Below are 20,494 nucleotides of genomic sequence, written 5' to 3' on the forward strand. Positions count from 1 at the left end.
TCTCTGGAAAGTACAGGTGTAAAGTTGTGTTCGGAATTTTCACAAATCAATGTTCTATATTGCCATCAACAGTCCATACTGCTTTAGTGTTTCTGTGTTTGTAAGACATAACAGGAAACAATTGTATACAAGACATACAGGCTTACATACAGTTCACCAGACAAAATGTAAAAGCCAACAAAAATCTACAGTATATAACAACAAGTTAAGCCAGTTAAGTAGACAGAGATGCACAAAAAGCATTGCTATCTGGCTGCTATCCTGCATAGCATACACGTCTCCATTCTTTATGCAGAATTATGATTTATTTGAAAGATATCACAGTACGCCATACAGGTTGCTATTTAGCAATTTCGAGGTTACTTCTAGTGACACATATAGCTAGCTACGTTGGGTTCTACACTGGTAACTAATTGTTTGATGGTTGCCTGTAAAATCCTTAGTTAACCTACTAGCTAGCTATATCAGATCAACTAGCTTGTTACCTATTAAACAAGCTACAATAAGTGAAAATCAATCAGCTGCCAGCTTCACACCATATTTATAATGAGCATTTATACCGTAAGGTGCTAAACCTATTTTCTGCAATATGTTGTTGGTGAGAGCTCAGTTATGTAATTGAGCCATTTCTGACTCTGTACTGATGAAACCTCTGATGTGGACATTATCGGTTAGACACATGCTCTGAACGTCAGAACGCCCACAAACTGTCTGCTTTTCCAGTTGAAGGGTACAGTTTTATGGGTACTAGGCTCCAGATCACTGGGAGAGTTGTCTCTCTGTCCCTGGACACCATGAACACATCAGAGAGCCAGGCTTTACAACAGCTTAGAGGGGCCCCTTGTTTGGGCTGGCGGTGGGGGTGGAAGGGTATGTGGCTGATTCAGTTGAAGTACCTATTATTTCTGGTCCTGAGCTCTAAGTGTAGAGGGGAGAAGCAATTATCAGGGGGTGTGGCAGTCTTAGAAGATCTGGGGCATGATGACATCATGAGTCATGATAGGCCCACCACACCAATGAGCCCAGTTACAATTTACTGTACTTACTGTAATTAAGCATTCAGTCATTCAGTGACTGAGTCATTGATTGATTGAAATAAAACTTTAAAAAGGTCTAGACAGTTCCAAATCCTTGTGCCATTTGAGATGTGATCCAACCATTTTAATGCTGAAGGAAATAGCTGTGTAGGTTTATTCAGTTTGTTCACATTGTGATTGAATAAACAAGTTCAATAATAATACAAGTAATCATCATCATCATCATCATCACCCATCATCATTGTAATAATGCCTGACAATAGACCCCTTTCAGGTGTTTACAAACATTGAATGCATGCGCATACTTGTTGCAAAAAAAAAAACAGAACTCATATCAATATAACCCTGGTTTTTATTGCTAGCATGAATTGGCAGCTAAACTTTCAGTGATAGCATTATGGATCATCAGCTACAACTATGTGCTTTGAGAGAGAGTGTAGGATATTAAATACCATGATCTTGCTGATAATTTCTGTGACTGAGGTGCTGCCCAGCCAGTGTAAAGGGCACAAGGCTGACTTGTACAGGGTGTGGGTTGTCCTGAACAAGACTAACAACTATATCCTGCCAGTGAACTGTACGCATGGTATGGTTGGGTAAGAAAAATTGTTCTATACAACTAAAACCTTCGAGTCAGTCGCACTAATGCAACAACAATTGCATTACAACGGTCACAGAGAAGCACCATTAACTTTGCAGATAGTAGATGTCACGGCATGTCTTGGTGTTCATTTGTGGCCTGCTTTCTTGGTTTTGAGCCATTCGTGTGGTTGTTGAGCTGATCAGCTTAGAGCATTTATCTTGTGGTCAGTCAACCATTTGGATGCTTGCTTTACATCAATTACTAAAGTGTTCATAAAATTATATGGAAAAAATCTTGTAAGTGAAATCCATGCCAGAGAAGGATTGATAAAATGCTAAATACAGGGGTGTGAATAAATGCGACCCTCATGTTTTCTTGGATAAAATGGATTAGCTGGGAAAATATGGATGAAGATATGAATAACATTATTATCTTATTATTTTAAGCAGAATAAATATTTTTGAGTATCCCTTTGTTTAATAGCATGCACGTTACATATTACTTTAAATTATTATTGCATATTACTAATAAACAGTGTGTTTAAAATGATATTAAAATCAAATCCCAGGTCATTCTAGATTATCAAACAATTTTAGGGGATCTTTTGTTGCTTTTATCTGTTCACTATAAAACCAACAAATAAGAAATTATATGTACTGTAATGCCAAATGCTATTTTCTGTCATATCTACAGCAATGCTATGGACTTCTTCCATTGATTTTAGCAACATTTTCCAAGGATCATGAAACTTAAGATGGATAGAATTGATTTCAGCACAGTAGATTCTCTCAGGCTGACTTGGATTCTTACTGACTGCTCCTTTTGGCAGCTCTCTGGCCTTTCGAGACGAGAGGTGGAAATCGAAGATAAGTTGTTTTTCAGAGAGCAGCTTGTCCAGTTCAAAAGAGAGCATAAGAGGGAGAGAGGAAGAGTGTGTGGGGGGGGAGAGGGCGGAAAGAGAATTTAAAGGGGCAAAGCAACCAGGTAATAATTTTAGATGGATACCCGGGGAATTAATGTAATGATCTGAGCAGATCCGATGCTCCCGGCATTCCCAGAAGCCCCTGCCTGAATCTCGTCTCCGTGAGGGGCTGTGATGTCAGACTCACTATTTCATGGCCAAGCGCAGGCGATGACACGGACAATTTAGCCTGTGAGTTCTCCGCATCCCCGGACATGGTGTTACGATTACACGCTCCAGTGCAGGTTGTACATGCCAGGACAGGGGGGGAAAACCTTTAAAAGAACTTTTATTGAGTACAGCTCTATCATTCTCTCCCTCATAAAAAACCTTGATAGATCTGGAGAGGAATGCTGATAGTGTAGCATCGGCTGTCAGAACCGTGCCCACTTTTTTATCATGTAAAAAAAAAACAAAAATTTTCTCTGTGACATGATGTGAAATGCCAAGGAAAAGAGACAGGGAGATTCAAGCAGCCTTCTCCATTAATCATAGCCAGTCAGGCCAGTATAACACTTTTTAGCTGTGTGTGTTTTTACGGCCAGTTTGGGTTTCACGGTTATGGCAGGTGAGAAGTTCAGGAGATTTATACTTTGCTGGGGGACTGGCGTTCAGAGCCACAGAAAGGCCCGTGCGAGACTACAAGCAGCAGCAGGAGGAGGAGGAGGAGGAGGAGGAGGAGAGCCAGCACAGCACTACAGCGGTAACAGGAGGAGGAAGACCACTACAGGGCTGCAACGGCAGCGCCAGGATAAGGGTCTGCACGGAGCCGCAGCAGCAGGTGTGTGTTTGTGGGGGGGCCGGCTTTGGACTGAATTTATGCCTTTCCAGATAAGGAGAAATTACTGCAGGAAATACTGAACGTGAAGTATAGCTTGACCTGGGAAACATAACACCGTTGAGCCAGTCTCATCAGAGTGATTCAGAGAATCTGTCTCGTGATTTGTTTTGTTGATGAAAAACAACTCCTTCGTAGCAAAGGCCTTTAAAGAGATCTTGTCCTTTGTCTAGTCAGGTTGCAGGGGAAATAGTGTGAAGCAGAACTGACATGAGTTTGCAGGGGTAGTGGGATAAAGGGGCAGATTCCAAATCATTTATTAGTAGCTTTATTCATAAACAAAAAGGACAGTGTAGATGGCACAATATGGTGATTTATATAATACTGCATCATGTTAACAATGTGGGCTGGCTGTCACCAGCTTCTTAATTTCCCCCTGAATTAAAAAAGGGTAGACAAGAAAGTGGAGCCGCTTGCTTACACATTACCTATGTTAGATCCATGCCACACCCAGGCTATATCCTCCTCTTGTTGTAGACAGTCAGACCAGACGCCACAAGACCTGAGTGCTCTTTGGCCAGGCTGCCATGTTGGCTCACTGCAGGCCGTCCTCTCTGCGCCATAGTTGTCAGCTCATCTCGTCTCGCCTGATGCAGGGGCTGTAAAGAGTCTCAGCAGTTTTGAAAGTGACACTTCCACATCAAACGCTTCCTGGGTAAATTATCCAGGCTGCAGGAGGGGGAAACATTCTTCATCCTGAGGAATTCGGCAACGACAGCTCTCTCCCCAAGGAGGAATAAACTTGGATACTCACTCAGCAAGACAGTCCCCCCTCCACCCCCCACTCGTGACCTTGCTGTATTGTAGCCTGTGCTCCCAGCTGAGGTGGATTAGATACCCGGTGGGTTGTGTAGTATGTTTCAGCCCAGTGGAAAAGTGCATGTAATGACCCTGATTATCACCTGTGCTGTACACAAAGGAAGGCACCATCTCTGAATACTGGGGATGAGTGTAACACTGGCTTTTTTCCCCATATGTATGCAAAATGTGTCTTGGAACCAAGGATGAAAAGACTCAGAGAAAATGCACTATAACTTCATTAGTCCTGCCTGGAGTCATACATCAGAAAACTCCATTACTCTCATTAAATAATATGAGATCACAGGCTTTTCTACATAGTCATGATTTTGGTATATCTTTCCATCTAAAACATTTTAATAGCATTCAATATCATTTTCAGTTCATTAAAAAAAATTATATTACTTTTGTAGCCCTTGAATTGAAAATAAGGAAAAGTTCAAAGGCAGCAGAACACAACACTCGTGTAAATGAAATACATCCTTTTTATGTGTACCTTCGAAATGCAGTCTTGCCTTTATGCAGTGGTAGTTGCTGCTGTCCCACAGCTGTACCTAAGAATGGCTGACAGAGAAGTTTATCACAAATGACAGTCTTACACATTTGCATAGCATCAGCTCTAATTGATAGTGGACTCTCCACCCAAGGACTAAGGGCTCAATGAAAAGTAAAACTGATATAATAACCTCAGGACACTCAGAGGACAGCACAACAAACAGTCCTTGGCCTGAGACAAAAAGATTTTTTCTCCTCACCAGTAGTAGAAGGATCATTGTAAGCAACCTGAGCTGTCCACGAGCGGGACTCTGCTGTCCTCTCCCCCTCTGCCCCTTCCTCTCATCACTCCGAGATTGAAAATTAATATACAGATATACAACAGCTCCCCAGCTACATGTCCCTTTTCATCGCCTCCTCCTCCTCTGTCAGACGGCTCTCCGGGTGAGAAAGCAAAACAACCGAGGCGAGGCGGGACCCAACACCCCCCGCCTGTGGCAGGAAATGAGAACATGCCCCCCTCAGGAAGAAGTTTCGCCTTGCTGGCCCGCCACAGCCCTTGGGAGGGAAACGGGGAGGCAGATAGGGGGGAGCTCTGACTCGCCCCAGAAACTTCAGCTGCGTGATCCTGTTAATTAATTTCTGTTTCATAGACTCAAGCAGAGCAGATACCAGTCAGTGAGGGAAACAGACCAGCTGAGAGAGCTTATTTGGACCCCACCTTAGGCTGGCATTGCTGCAGGGGTGTAAGTTGGGTAAACTGGCTAAAACACTATGGTAATTTTGGCTGGCCAATGAGAAGAAACCAAAAGCAATTGAATGTCGGCTATTTGATGAAAACGGCAGTTTCTTTAGGCCATAAGTAGATGTCCAGGGAGGTTGAAGGCTATCAGTGAAGAGTTTGTTGTGTGTGGTACAGTTCAACTGTGCATTACTGAGGTAGTGAGTGGAATTCATGTGATCTGTTACAGGCAAAACTGCACTGCATCTGTGGCAGCTACAGTCAACCCCCCATCATCCCCACCCCTCTGAAATTCAGGCACTATTGTTGTTTATCCATTGGAAACATTGACTGTAGGTTCCAGCTTCCTTTGAACAAAAGCTAAATAAATAGACAGGAGTTTGACAGCAATCGTTTTTTTCTTAATACATACCACTGTATTTATATGAAAGCATGAAAGCATGACTCTGCACAATTCTGCATTATTCTTGTTACTTTTCATACTCAGTTAACAGATCCAATTTGATGGCCTCTGTAATCCCTAATGCAATTCTGTCCTGAATTCAACCTGATTTCTATGACATTGCACCACAGAACTGATTGCATATTTCAGAGGGGACCAAGTTAATTCATTCTTATTGAATATCGAAATCACTCACTTGATTCTTCAGGTAAACATTGTTAATGTTTACTGCAGAATGAAGCCATGGGTATACTGGCAAGAAGGACCAAAGAACCTCACTCTGTGAGGGCGTAGTGTGTCATATTGCTCTGGGAGTAGAAAGCTGGAGGGTGTCCCAGCCAGCTTTGTTAGTCCCGGCCAGTCCATGTTAATCAGTCACAGTAGATATGCCTCCAGTTCAGCCAGAGAAAGCAGCATCAGATAGTAGAAAAACTCATCTCCACAAGTTTGTATGTTGTGCTCATTTAGTGGAATCAGAATAAACCTTAGCAAGAAGATGTATTGCAGTGCACTAACAGGGGGTGTCACCAGTCTGTACCAGACTCTTCTTCCAGCTGATCTACTGCAACAGACTGACAGTATTTGTCACCAGTCCCTACCAGACCCTGTTCCAGCTGATCTATTGCAGTAAACTGACAGCATGTGTCACCAGTCTGTACCAGACTTTTTTCTATCTGATCTACTGCAATAAATTGACAGCTTGTGTCACCAGTCTCTACCAGTGTCTTTTCTGGCTGATCTACTGCAGCAAACTGACAACCTGTGTCACCAGTCTGTACCAGACTCTTTTCCAACTGATCTACTACATTACACTGACAGCGTGTGTCTCCACCACAGTCTGCTCCATGTTGACAGGCCCCCCCTCTAATCTTCGACCCCTTAGCGCAGGCTTGGCCAGCCTCAGACTGACAGAGCTGCGGTATTTATGCTTCTCCCTCTGAAGTACAACTTAGATGGGTTGAAAACTTTCTATCCCCACTATCCCCTTCAGCTATTGATCAGGCCTCAGGAATCAGATCAGATCTAAAGTGAATTGGATTGGTGCCTGTCGACCAGTCAATTCTTCTAAAAGGACACAGGCGGTGTTTGTGTTTGCCCAAACGTCCACAGATACTCTCGCAGAATGGTGACTGGACAAGGCCATAGCCTCACTCTGACCACATTGTGAGGTACAGTGCTGAGCAGAATTTTACTGATTGATGTTTGTAATTAATGTATGCTGTATTTACTATTCATGCTCAGCTAATATATCTGATTTGATTTGATGACCTCTGCAATGCAGTCTATCAGATCTTCTATCAAAACCCAAAAGGTCAAACTATATTTTGTGAAACTACAGCAAATGTTAATGACTTTTGCAGGTTGTTCAGAGCTGTCTTTTCCAATTATAACTCCTGTTGCAAACAATTCAGCTTTGATGATTGAGCAAAGAGCCTTAGAATCCCAAGAGGCACAGATGTGAAAAAGTCCTACTACAAAAAAAGACACAAGACCCTTAGCAAAATCTCTGGACTACGAATTGTGCTCTAGGATACATAGTGGAGAGAGCAGATTCTCTTTTGGAGGAATCTTGTGTGCAGTTGTAAGCAGATTGTGTTGATTTGATACATGAGCCCCCTTTCCTTGTCAGTGCTGGCTCCTGGAGGCAGTTTCATCTCTCCCTGCAGGAAAGCTGAGATTTATGGAGGTGAAACCTTAAGCTAATATAGGCTTTCCCCACAGTATGCATGTAATACGCTTTCCCCAGAGTATGTGTATACTGCATGTAAATGTGTATATTTTCTTGCTTTTTAGAATAAAAGTATTTCTATCAATGTCCAGTGACCACAAACAAGTCTGGCGCATTCCCTGATCTGTTTAAATCAGCACAGGAGTGATTAAGTGGGGGGAATTTCCCACTTCCCGCAGCTGTTGGGATTGCCTGCATCTCATCCTCTATAAGATGAGTTCCCTGCATCACATTATATTTTATATACATTTTAAAAATGGTCCCGCTCCCATATATTTAATGTAAAAATATATATAAAATATAATGTATATAGTCCCTCGAGTGGTCCGTTTAATAGAAGATGAGATACAGGCAACACCTACAGAATTGTTGTTTAGCATTGCTATGACAACTGGCACATGGCACATAAAAATTGTAACTTGACTTCCTGAAGTCACACGCATTCACTTTATTTAGAAACAGGCATTGTTACATAACTGAAGGCAATAGACATGTGTCCTGCCTGCAGTGAATCTCTCTGTTGGGTATCCTTTCAGAGTCTTTCTCTCCTCCACTCTCTCTTTGCCCTCCTTCTTGTCCTCCACTGCTCTCCGTCTTTGTTTGGTCGTAAAGTAATGTAATATCTTTAGCATGCCCTGGAGCCACGTGTCGCTGTGCTTCAAGGCCTCTCGTTGTCAATGTATTAGTGTATAAGAGGTCGTTCAAAGAATTTGCAAACAGTTGCTCAGGATGTGAGGATGCTGTACGTTTACACTGTAGGATAAATACACATCAAAATATGCCTTTTTGTAGAATATTACCCTGAAAGCATACAAAAATGGATAGGATACAGCTGCAAAGTTTCAGCATATTAGATAAAGGAAAAATGTGTTTCTAACTACAACATTCTACCGGAACACTGTAACTAGAACCCAGAACATTCTGCTCCACTTCAAACTACAGTATATACAGTAAATCTTTCTATTTTCAGCAGCTTGTGTGTGTGTGTGTGTGTGTGTCCATGCAGGAGCTGAATTAAGTGGAGAGCAATGTGTCAACCCTATAAAAGTATGGCTGAAACATCATATCTTTAAAAAACATGCTGTGTTTTGTGGGGAGAGGACTCACTTCTCATCAGTCCTTCCACTGTTGTTGGCACATTGGTTCCTCCTTCCATCTATCACCGTCCCACAGAGAGCGAGAAAGACAAGCAGCAGGTCCCTGGGTGAGGAGAAAAATATACTGCACCTCGCATCCGAGAGGACTGCTTCCTCTGCCAACATATGGACGACTCGTACGGTCCATGTCAAGCAGGCTTCCCCCATGGAGGAATCCCACAGGGCTTGATTCCGGGCCCAGACATGCCTGGGTCTCACTGGGGGGACTTACACTGAAAGGTTCAGCCACTTGTTATCCCATGCTGCTCTGTATCAAAGTGATTCTGGAGGACACTCAGAAGAATGAAGAAGCCATGTTAGCTTAGCGTGGAGCCATCACATGCCTGGTGCTTCAGTGTGGGAGTGCAGACAGAGAGAGAGGATAGACAGGGGACACACACTAACACACACTATGTTGTGAGCCAATTGCAACCTGACATAAATGGCAGAGCTGGTCAGTGGAGGACAAATTTATTGTTTTATAGGCTGGAGAATGAAACAACATCACAAAAAACACTGCAATATTAGTCATAGAAGGTTTATAGACAGGGGTTTACATGACCTTCTTGACCTGCTTAGGGTTGTAGCAAGTATCACAGCTCAACATCTCACAGAACATATTTTTTCCAGTGTCATTGTGTTAATGTTTGTGGTTGAAATTTGTTATCTTTTGTGGCCATGCTGCCCTATAGGTATTCAAACACTATTATATTAACATAAATGTAACATTATGTCATAAAAATATTCCATTAAATGAAAATACATGTGGTATTACTATGCATCAGTATGTATATCTCATATATTACATATCCTTTAACATAGCATATAATTAAAGTACGACAAGACATTGTTACACATTTATAGAATTTTTAGAAAAACAAATAAACTTGTACTCAGTCTTTTTGTTGTTGTTGTTGTTGTTGCTAACATGTTGGACACAAATGACTGATGATGCTGGGCAGTGATGTTAGGTGTGATGAATCTGCAAGGTCAGACTAAGGGGCTGCAAAGAGACAAGGGCAAGGAAATGGTACACTTTGTGGCCAGTCATCTCCGCACTTAAAATTTTAAAAACAAGCATAAGTTTTGAATACTGTTTTGTAGAAGTTAAGCAGTTTGAGAGAAGGCAGCAAACTCGTGGCAGATCTGTGAAGACACCCAACATGTCTACTCAACGTGAAAAGACAATTATCACTGTACAGATGCATGCCTGTTTTAGCAAAAAAAATATTCACAGTTCTCGTGTTAATTAAATGTTTTTGGCATCACTTGAATGAATGATTGTTTATCAGTGATTATGATATTCCTAAGGCTTGAATTTTTTATAATCATTGCATCATCCCATTAATCAGAGGAGTGGTAGGGCATAGCTGATGGGATGATTTAATTTGCAGAATGTAGAGTCAAAGAAAGAAAAACTGGAACCTGCACACATGTTCATCAAGGGAACAGTGCCTTTATGACACTGACTTGAGGCTGGACTAAGCACACTGTCACTTCCTGCTGGCGGTGTTCACAGCCAGCAGTTCATAATGTGGCAACAGGTTGCAGCATGTCAACGATAGGTCAAGATCTGGGAGACCATTTGTCACAACACCTCAACACCATGTGAGATATCATTATTTGTTTTCTTCATGATAATTTTCACATTGCTAGCACCACTGCATCACAGCTGATGGAGAACATACTGTCTGTTTAAACTAAGAACCCATTGGTCCAGAGTTCAGTGTCTGAGGGTCAAGACAAAATTGCTCAGTTGCCTCATAAACCTGCACTCTCCAGAATGGGAGGTCTAGGCAGTCAGGGAGACAGGAGTACGATGGGAAAAAAAAAATTAAAATAAAAAACCAGAGTGCTTCACTTTGGGCAGTAAGAGAATCAGAGCAATGGAGCGGTTAAGTCTCAACTTTCTCTGAATCTCTAGAAAATGCCAGCCTCTTTATGCAACATTTCTTTTCCATCTCTTTTTTTAAAGTCTGTCAAATCCTAAAACAGAGAGAAAACAGAGATGGCCAATTGCTGTAAGGATGGATTCACAGTGAAGCCGATCAGTTGGGAAAGACTGTGTAAGAATAGGCATTCTTCTTAAACAACCATTTTGCGGAATGTTCCATTGATTCATTATGATAGTTTTGCGGAACGTTGACTCATTTACAGAAACATCTGGAGGACAGCCCAAGTCCTTCTCCTCCTTAGAGAGATTGCTAATCCCCTCCACATTTCTCATTACACCCCAGCAGGTTTTCATTAGCTGAGTTTACTGTACAACATTATTAACTACTGATTATCAGACTATTTGAGTCTCATGAAGGCTGTAATAGAACTGTAAACGAGCAAACTACAATTCAACTCATGGAGTAAATGGTGAATTTATATTTTTAGGGAGGATTTACATGGTGAAACCTCGGGCAGTTCTTTGAAAACAAGGATTCATACTTTTTTATTAAATTATTCAACATTTATATCAAATTAGAGTTATTCAGAATCAGATATTACAGTGGTCCTTGATGGATTGGTTTGTAGGTGAGAAAATTCATTTCTCTATCTGTCAAGGAATTTATAAAGAATTGTCTCTTTTCTTTTTGATCTGAAAAGCAAAGCACATTTATTCAAGCTGTCCTAGGGAATGTCTTATCTCACTGATTATCTGGCGGTTTCGCTGTGTGATGATCTTCAAAACTGAACCATCTGTGAGCTTAAAAGCCCAGCCTGCAGGATATGCCTGCTTTAAAGAATGCCTCCTGGTCTGTCACACCATGTTCTGGAGAAACTAAATAATCTTTCAAATGTTATTTAAGTCCTGTCCTCCAAAGATTGTTTTACTAGTATGTGAATCACGGATAGAAGGAATATGTGACACCAGCTATTCTATGTTTCATTTAACATACATTTTAAAAAAAGGGATCCCTTTTTCAGTGAAAAGTCTGCTGCTGTTTTTAAAGGAATGTTGGCTTTTTTAAGGTAGTGTGTTCAGATGTTAGGTTTCTCATTGCGACATTGCGTCTGTATTTTTAGTTTAGATGTGTGACTTTCTTGGAGCAAAAAAGAACAAAATTTATGAAGGTGTGGAATAGGCGTCCTCTCGCTCCCTTGCCTCTTCTCAACCGTGTGAAAGGCTGCAGTGATTAATGGAGGGCCTCAGCGAATTAGCAGGTGGTTTCAGAGGGCTGATGGAGCAGCCTGGAAACGGAGAGGGAGAGAGGGAACGCTAGGATCGCTGCAGATGCAGAAAGAGCTGTGGAATCGTGGCATCTTTGCGCTCTGCTTCTGTCCATGGTGTTGTGGGGAGGGAGGAATGCTGTGATGAAGAGTGAACATTAGCAGGAGAAAGCTGCTGGTTCTGGATCTTTGAGGAAGCACTCTGGCTCTGTCCTGGGGTGTGAATCAGTGAAACCCTCTCACTGGCCCGTGTCTCTGGGCCAGACATCTGCAGATTACTAATGGCGTCTGAAGGGCCTAGAGATGAAATGCACACATTAGCAGAGCTACTGGACCTGAGCCCAGATGTGGACACTTCTGACCTTCAAGTCCTGCTGCTCTGGGCTCTGTGGGGGGTGTAACCTGTGAAACCCAAGTGCAGATTACTAATGATTCATCTCCTTTAATTACACCTTTGCTGTAGTGAAGAAGATCTACTGCACACAACAGAAAAGACCATTTGTCACTTACTTTCCCAATGGAAAAAAAACACATCTGAGGTATGGACTTTTGAGGTTTTTTTAATGGTAGATTCCTTGGACCCCCTGTGATTGTAGTGAACCGTAAAACAATTTTCTACATTTCCACATCCACTACCATGGAATAGAAGCTATGGGTCATGAATCATGTTGAAGTCTTAACACAGAGTCAGAATTCAGGCCTCCCTGCTCTTTATGTTCCATAAATCATATGTTTAATTAAATATCCATCTGTACTGTTCTTTTACTGTATCTTCACAAGCAACAACTACATTTTTCACATAGAACGGTATAATTGTTGGGTGAAAATGGAGCTGTGAGGTATTACGGTATTGTGATTAAGAAAGTAACTATTACATTTTAAATGTGTGAATTTTCACTAGTTTTCACAGCACAATATGTTTTGATTGAGAATCTGAAAAATCAGTTTAGAATTTCACATTCACATGCCGTGTCATTGTAAAGAATTTGTTATGGAGAAAACTGGAATGAAAGCCCCAAGGGTCTCTTAATAAAACAGAGCCACAGCTGTGAATTGATCAGAAAAAAAAAAAGCAGGCCAGCAGAAACACCGCCACACCATGCGGAGTTGAGAACGGTCCTTCCCGAGCGCTGCTGTGGTGCTGTCGAGCTAGCCTCTCCGCCCATCAGGCTTGCCCACCGGCCCAGAGTAATAGCCAACCCAAACAGGGAGGTAATATGTCCTGAGTGACTGCAATTCCACCGAGCATCCCTGTGAGTTATTCTAGCGGTTCCCGAGAATGAGTGGGAACGGCTCGCTCCCTGTAAGAGGATCACGATAAATCAACGTTAGCATCTGAGCGGTACATAATCCTTACAGAGCTACTTTCAGGGAAGTGAGGAGGACTTTGAAACTCTTATACATACATTATTTTGTCTGCTTTAACAAAATCCCCATTCTTGCGTTTTATCTCTCTTTGGGTCAAAGGATTTACAATAACAGAATTTTGCTTTTGTTATTACCTTGTGTGATTATGGAATTACCCATCCATTCATGAGGTACAAATGAGCAATAAAAGCTTAAAGGAGAGATAAGACATGAATAATCTGTAATAAGATCTTACTGTTTGAGTCACAATGAATTCAGGCTACTGACAGATCTTGCACGTTTCCATCTAGTTTTTCATTTGATAGTAGCATGTGTGAATACTGTACAGTGTGTGCACCATGTACACAGTTTACAGGAACAAATTCCACTTCAAAATTACACTTTTTTCAAAATTACAGTTGAGTTAATCCATACATGCAAACATTAGCCATAGAATGTGCCATCATTTACCAATGTTCAAACAAAGATGAAAGTATGGTGCATTGGATATTCAAAACAGCCTCTTATAGGTAATATAGGGTTTGGCCCAGTTCATGTAAAAAAAAAATCTGTCAGGAAAGTCACATTAGTCATTGAACACCACATATGAAATATGCCTCTAAATATAGAATCATGAGAAAAGTCAAAAGTTTTGAAGGTTCTGAACATAAGACAGTACTTTTCAAATGCTGTATGACATAGTCCTGCTCCCTCTGTGTGGCAGTGAAGCTCACATTTCTGTGGGTGGATGAGATACTGAAGTCTGGTCTTATTGGTAGTTGCACTTACTCTAGGGAGACTGCAAACTTTCTGTTATTTAATTTATAGAAAAGAAATTCCTCTGAAACATGATTTCCAAAAAGACTTTGTCACAAATTGTGTACACAGGTTATTTCATCATGTCCTTTAAAAGAATGAACAGAACAGGGAATTTCAAGATCCTTTGGATACCAACCTTGGTGACATACTCATACGCTATGCCCCTTCAGTGATCTTCAGCCTTCCTTAAGAGATCATAGGCAGTTGATGGGCAGTGAGCACCACACTGGAAACTTGCTCCAGCTGAATACTCAACACCACCACACATTGCATGCTACACTGCAGTCAATAATCTCACAACAACTTTTGTCCAAAAAAACCCCACACGTGGATGGACTGTCATGCAATAAATATTTCTGTTTTACTATGTGAAAACAGAGGACGTGAGAATGAGAGATGGTAAGATTCCACTGAAGTGACATAGCAGTAGGCCTCTGTCTGAAGGACACATTGTTCCCCATCACCCAGCATCATATAGTCTACTCCTGAATATAGACTGATTTGCACACACACACACACACACACACACACAAACATACACACACAGACATGCACACACATATGCACATATACAAAACAAGATGCACATAGATATACTCACGCACAAACACACACAGGCATGCTCTATCTCTCTCACTCACACACACACACACACACACACACACACACACACACACACACACACACGTGTGGCTGGTTCTGTTAAAGCCATGCACCAGTTCAGGTCTGATTTACGAGGCCTGAATGTCTCATAGTGATCCCCACTGCTGCGCCCCTATTTTCTGTTTCTCTTTCATGTGTTCAGTGTCAGAGAGGGCAACTGTGGACCAGCTGTAGGGAGCTGGTGAGGATATGGTCATTTCCTTGTCCCCATGATCTGTCCCCACACCACACTAGTTTGCACATGTCACACAGAGCACATTATTAAAGAGAGAGAGAGAGAGAGACAAAAGCACATAATCCCCAGCATGGTGTGGAGTGGGTTCGCTAATGGCGAGCCTGTGAGAGAGGGACCCGCAAACAGACTTCCTCCAGAGGAAGAAGGAGAGAAATTTATCTCCCCTGTCTCCCAGCCTGTAAGTGTAATTGGACTAAACCCTTTATCTCTGGCCAGTTAGGCTTATTGTTTCTTTTTCATGGTGACCTCATGTGCTTTGAGTAAATCTGATTCTCATAATGATCAATATCCTCTCTCACACGCTCTAAGTGAGAGTGCAATGTGGTCAATGGCTACATTCAATGTCTTCTGCTCTGCAATATAAAGAGCCGGAAACGCATGTGCAAGATATCTGGTCATTTTGGTTGAAGTTAAAGAGGGTTTTCTGACCAAATCTGGAAGAGTTAAATACTAGTGTGACTGCTTTGGGTGGTGTGGACGTGTGCCATGTCAGGGATACTTATGGAAAAGTTAAAAGCAGCCTTGGCAAAAGCAACCGATTAAATATATCTTATGTGTATATTATATATAATATTCTTAATGTTTCTGTTGCAGCAGTACTACTAGTTGCTGCTAGCTGTGCATTAGCTGGGAACAAAACTTAGGCACTACACATTTATTCTCAAAAAACAGAGGGGAAAATTCTTAGCTAGGCTGAGGGCCTTATAAACAATAAAATCAAGTGTGTGAAGAGAGAACAACTGGCACCACCCTCCGTAAAGTAGTATTAGTGTGCGAGATTAATGCCCTTCTCAAAGAGGAGGAAGGAGACTCTGAAAAAAGGGGCGTCAGGGTCTCAGACAGTGGGGCGATCCAGGCGTTTTTTAAGGAGTGTGTAATGAGAGGCTAAATTAAATTATGGCAACCGGTTCTCCTCATTCAGCCCTCGGGCAGAGCCTGGTGTCTGGTGGTGCCTTGTGGAGTCTGCTGCTACCATCACCTGCTGAAGCTGCTGCCGGCTCTGCTCAGCCCCCACCTTGGCCCCAACCCTAGCCCCCAGCATTAAATAACACCAGATGTGGACCCTCGCTGTTACGAAGACTAATTGATTTTTGCCCAGCCACAATATGGCTATTGTGTTTTAAAGTCAAATAAATACATCAGGTCTCTCCCCCCACCCCCCCCTTCACCCCCCACCACCCACCATCTCCTCCTTCCTGCAAACTCTGAAACTCAAAAATCTTTTCAAATAAGGACGAGAGGAGAAGAATGTGTCCACCGCGTAGTGATACGGGGAATGTTATTTATTCTCTGGCCTGCGCCGCACCCCCCCCCGTCGCTGTGAGGAAAGAGAAAGAGTACAGCAGTGTATGTCTGAGCGGCGGTCTCCTCGGGACTGGCCATAACCATGATGGATGGGCCGTGTGTGCAGGCCCTTATTATTTGGTATGTGAGCGGGGGGATCTGACAGGCGGCCTGGACCATACACCTGCTGTGACCAGAGAGAGGTCCAGTGGCAGCTGCACACTCTGATTTAGAGTCTGCTCCATGGGCTTCAGGAACAAATCAAGCAACAGCTAATAAACCCAGGGTTTATGATCACCACCCCCCCCTTCTCCTCTCGCCCCAAAACAACTGCCCACATCATATGTTTTTCTAACACCCGCCATTGCTCAAAACTAAATCCTGGCCTAAGGTGTCAGTTCTGGACTGTGTGGCAGTTCTAATGGCTGGGCTTAGCGAGAGGCCAAATCAGCGTGCAAAAAGGCACATACGCCATGGAAATGAATTGAAATGAACAATTGTTTTCATAGACTGAAAGTCAGTGTGTTTGTGACCCTGTGTGTGTATTTGCGTGAGAGCATATTTGTGCATGTACATGCATGATTGTGAACATACGCATATGTGATTGTGTCTATGCATGCATATCTGTGTGTCTGAGTGTGTGTGGGAGAGAGAATGACTTTCTGTATGTGTGTGTGTGTGTGTGTGTGTGTGCTTGTGTGCATGGTAGAGAATGTGTGCATGTGTGTGCATGTGTAGATGTGAGTAAGAGTGTGTGTGTGTGTGTGTGTGTGTGTGTGTGTGTGTGTGTGTGTGTGTTTATGTGTATGTGTATGGGTGTTGCTGATTTTCAGTCATGGTGACAGTACCCCACATGTCACGGGGGCAGCCCACCTGTTGGAGAGAAACAGTGAGATAACAGCGGCTCTTTGTGGGCAGCTGGAGGAAGTCAGCGCTACAGAAGTGTGCCCTTTCACATTGGAAACATGCCAAAAGTCAGGGGATTAAATATGGCCGGTGTTACAAAAAGAAGGGCAAATGCACATCGCGCACAGACGGCTCAGCAACGGCCCATGACGGTTTTATTGTCTTCGCCTTTTCTGGGGAAAGCCTCCGTTCTATGAATTCCAAACGGCTTCTAATTTTTCCTTCCTCGTGCCCAATAAAAGTCCATGACCGCAGACTCAGCACCCTCTACAGTTGTGGTCACTGAAATGTTATGTGGCCCGTATCAGATTTTTTCCAGAGCCGCCTCTCTCGGGATCAGATAATCCCCGCGGAGAGTGACAGACGTCGCCGCGAACATGACTTCCCATGGAAAAAAGAGATGCTGAGCAGGAAGTCAGGGCTCAGGGAAACAGCTGTCAGAGCACACAGACATGCACATGCACACATGCACACACATAGATGGGGCTGGGCTGAGGGATTTGTAGAGGGATATTTCTCAAGTGGTGTGCCACTGCACCAGGTGTCCTCGAAAGCGCATAGGAGTGTATTTTTGCTTTTGTGGTGTTGTGTTCTAACGAGATAGTGATAAAATGAGAGTGGCATCGGTGTCAAGCAGTTGTTGGGGAGAGGCGGGAGGGGTGACATTATTGAATGCCACATGTTTTATCTTTGCAAGGTCAAGGGACAAGTGACAAATGTTTAATAGAGAGGGGTGCGATGCTGTGATAGGAGGCGACACATTGGTGGGTTCTGTGGCGGGAGATGGACCGTGGGAGGACGAATAGTGAGAAACTTATTGTGCTGGCCCAGTGTGGCAACAATGTGATCAGACCACTTCAGAGTCAGTGCTGAGCCGGGAGTCTTTCTGTCCCAGGAGTATATCTGATTACAGGCCCATGAGGATAGAGGCACTTCTGAGAATGAGGAGAGTGAGACAATGATAAAAAGTGATGTGAAGATCAGAAGAACAGAAACACTGGCAATGGATGCCTTTGCCCAGTCTTGACAATCCTCCTCGTGTCTAGTTGTGCAGGTGTGTGTGTGTGCAAGCGTGAGTCACAATCAGGTTCAGTTTGAACACGGAATACTTCATCCTTAAATGTAGGAAAGTTACATCTTTTCCTTTCTTTTGTAAGAGATTGTAAAAACAGTAACATCTGCTCAACATTAAAAACAAACTGTATTGTAGTGAAATTGAGTCAAAGGACAGACATTTCAAAAGACAGGCCACTGACCTGTGGCAATTAACAAATCATTCTTATAGATAAGTTCCCTTAGTCTGGCTGAAACATATTATTAGAGACCTGTGCACAACCACAAAATGATGGAAAGCAGTGCGTGCTTAAACAAACGTAAATAAATGACTGCAGATTTTGAAGTAAAAAAAGAACAAAAAAAAACATGCAGTGATAAACTACCATTTTGTTCCTCCTACGATTCCCAGTAGGAGCAATAAAAATGATTCAAAACAAAGAATGATTAAAAACGGCCTTTGACCATGGAGTGTAATAGGGTCTGGCCGCTCTGCAGTTTCCACGTCAGGAATACAGGAGAGAAATAAATGAAAGAGAAAGACGAGTCTGGATGCTAAGAGCAAAAACTGGATGTGATATGGACTATGCAGAGCAGAATGTTGTGGGGGGGGGGGTCGGCGTTAAACAGATATAAAATACAAGGAGAGCTCAACGGTCAACCATTTCCTCTACCACTGCAAGATGAGACAGAGGCTTAGACAGCAGGCTTAGGAAGTGGGCTGTATTTCAACCCTTTATTCAATCTGCTATAAAATCAGTGGTGAATTTCATATTTATACGGTTAATGGAATGAGACAAGGTAAGAGCTGCTCCTGGCAGCACTTCACCTTGGCAAAAAAATCATTTTTCTCATAAGTAACGCTTCCCTCCTTCTGGTTACATTAGACTCAGAGTGTAACAAATGCACAGCATTGGCCCAGGGAGGAGAAGTGGGACCAAAAGACCAGTGCAGAGTGCTTCTCCTGACTATAGAGGATTCTTTTGGTCTCACAGAAGTTATTTTTTTTTTTAATATTCTGATTACTCTTGGCGAGAGAGTGTAGATACAATTTGGATCACTTTACTTTAATGAAATGTCATGGCTATGAATACATGGCCATTACTTTTCATTTCTGCCTTTTATTTCTGTTTGTACAACTTAAGTTTAATCCACCTTATTAAACATAGCTAGCATCATTATTTACAGCAGTTTGGCATTGTCAGTGCAGTGATTATTTAAAGCAAATTACACATATGAGAAGCACATACGAAAAGCACATATGAAATGTACTGCATGTCCCTCAATGTAAAAAAAGTTGTTGTGTCATTTTTGCATGGAATATTGTAGGGATACTCAACGTTCCTATTCCTACAGGCCTGCTGTGCAGCAGGTTTTCCACTTTGTCAAACTCCATAAACTATATTTTAAGTTGCAGAGACTTTTTTTTAATGAACAAAAATGGCAGCATAGAACGTCAGCGCCGCATGTGTTCAGATTCTTTCTCCTGCCTGCTGCTCCTGATGCTGGCGCTCTAAATTTTCTGAGGGGAAAGAGCTGCCAGACTGAGAATCAAGGAGGAAAAAACTTTTCAACTTGAAATATTTGCTCCTCATGACTTCAGGACCGCAGACATCCCTTTATGGCACTATTCCCTGCCTAAAAATGAGTAATCGCTGCGTGTTCCTTATGTCGAGGAACTGATTCAGGTCCGCAGCATGTGCTTGTGCAATCATCTCAGTGTTTTCGTTTTCATTCAAATATGTCAACAAACCCATGTTTAGCCTCCCGATTTACTGTGAAATTCTCGCAAGAGAGATCTGAATCGTGTAAGCCATTGTAAATTGTGTTCACTTGTGGTTAATCACCTTTACTCTCAACCAAAGAACCATAGCAGCACCTGTCATTTGTAATACCCATTTCCCTGTTATCTGTGTGAGCCTCGAGTGTCTACAAGCTGTAAATATCTCTAAGTTTTTCGCACAAAGCCAGCGGCAAACCGCTAGACGCTTTCCTACCTGGGCTTGACATCATAGTCAACAACAAGAAGCTGGAACACAAAATGATAATTCCACATTGATTTTAGTGGTTGCTAATAAGATCTTCACCACCTCACCTGAGAGTGCAGGGCAGTGCACATGCAATCCTCTGATACACCTGCATGTTTTCCCACAATACAAAGCCCACAGTTCACCAGAAGATAAATGCTAAGAGAAGATAAGTGAATAAAAGGCAGTCACAGCAGAACCAGGCTGTTGAGGGTGGAGTGGCAACGGGACCCTGGCCGA

The sequence above is a fragment of the Megalops cyprinoides genome, chromosome 11 (assembly GCF_013368585.1).
Source record: "Megalops cyprinoides isolate fMegCyp1 chromosome 11, fMegCyp1.pri, whole genome shotgun sequence".
NCBI lineage: Eukaryota > Metazoa > Chordata > Actinopteri > Elopiformes > Megalopidae > Megalops > Megalops cyprinoides.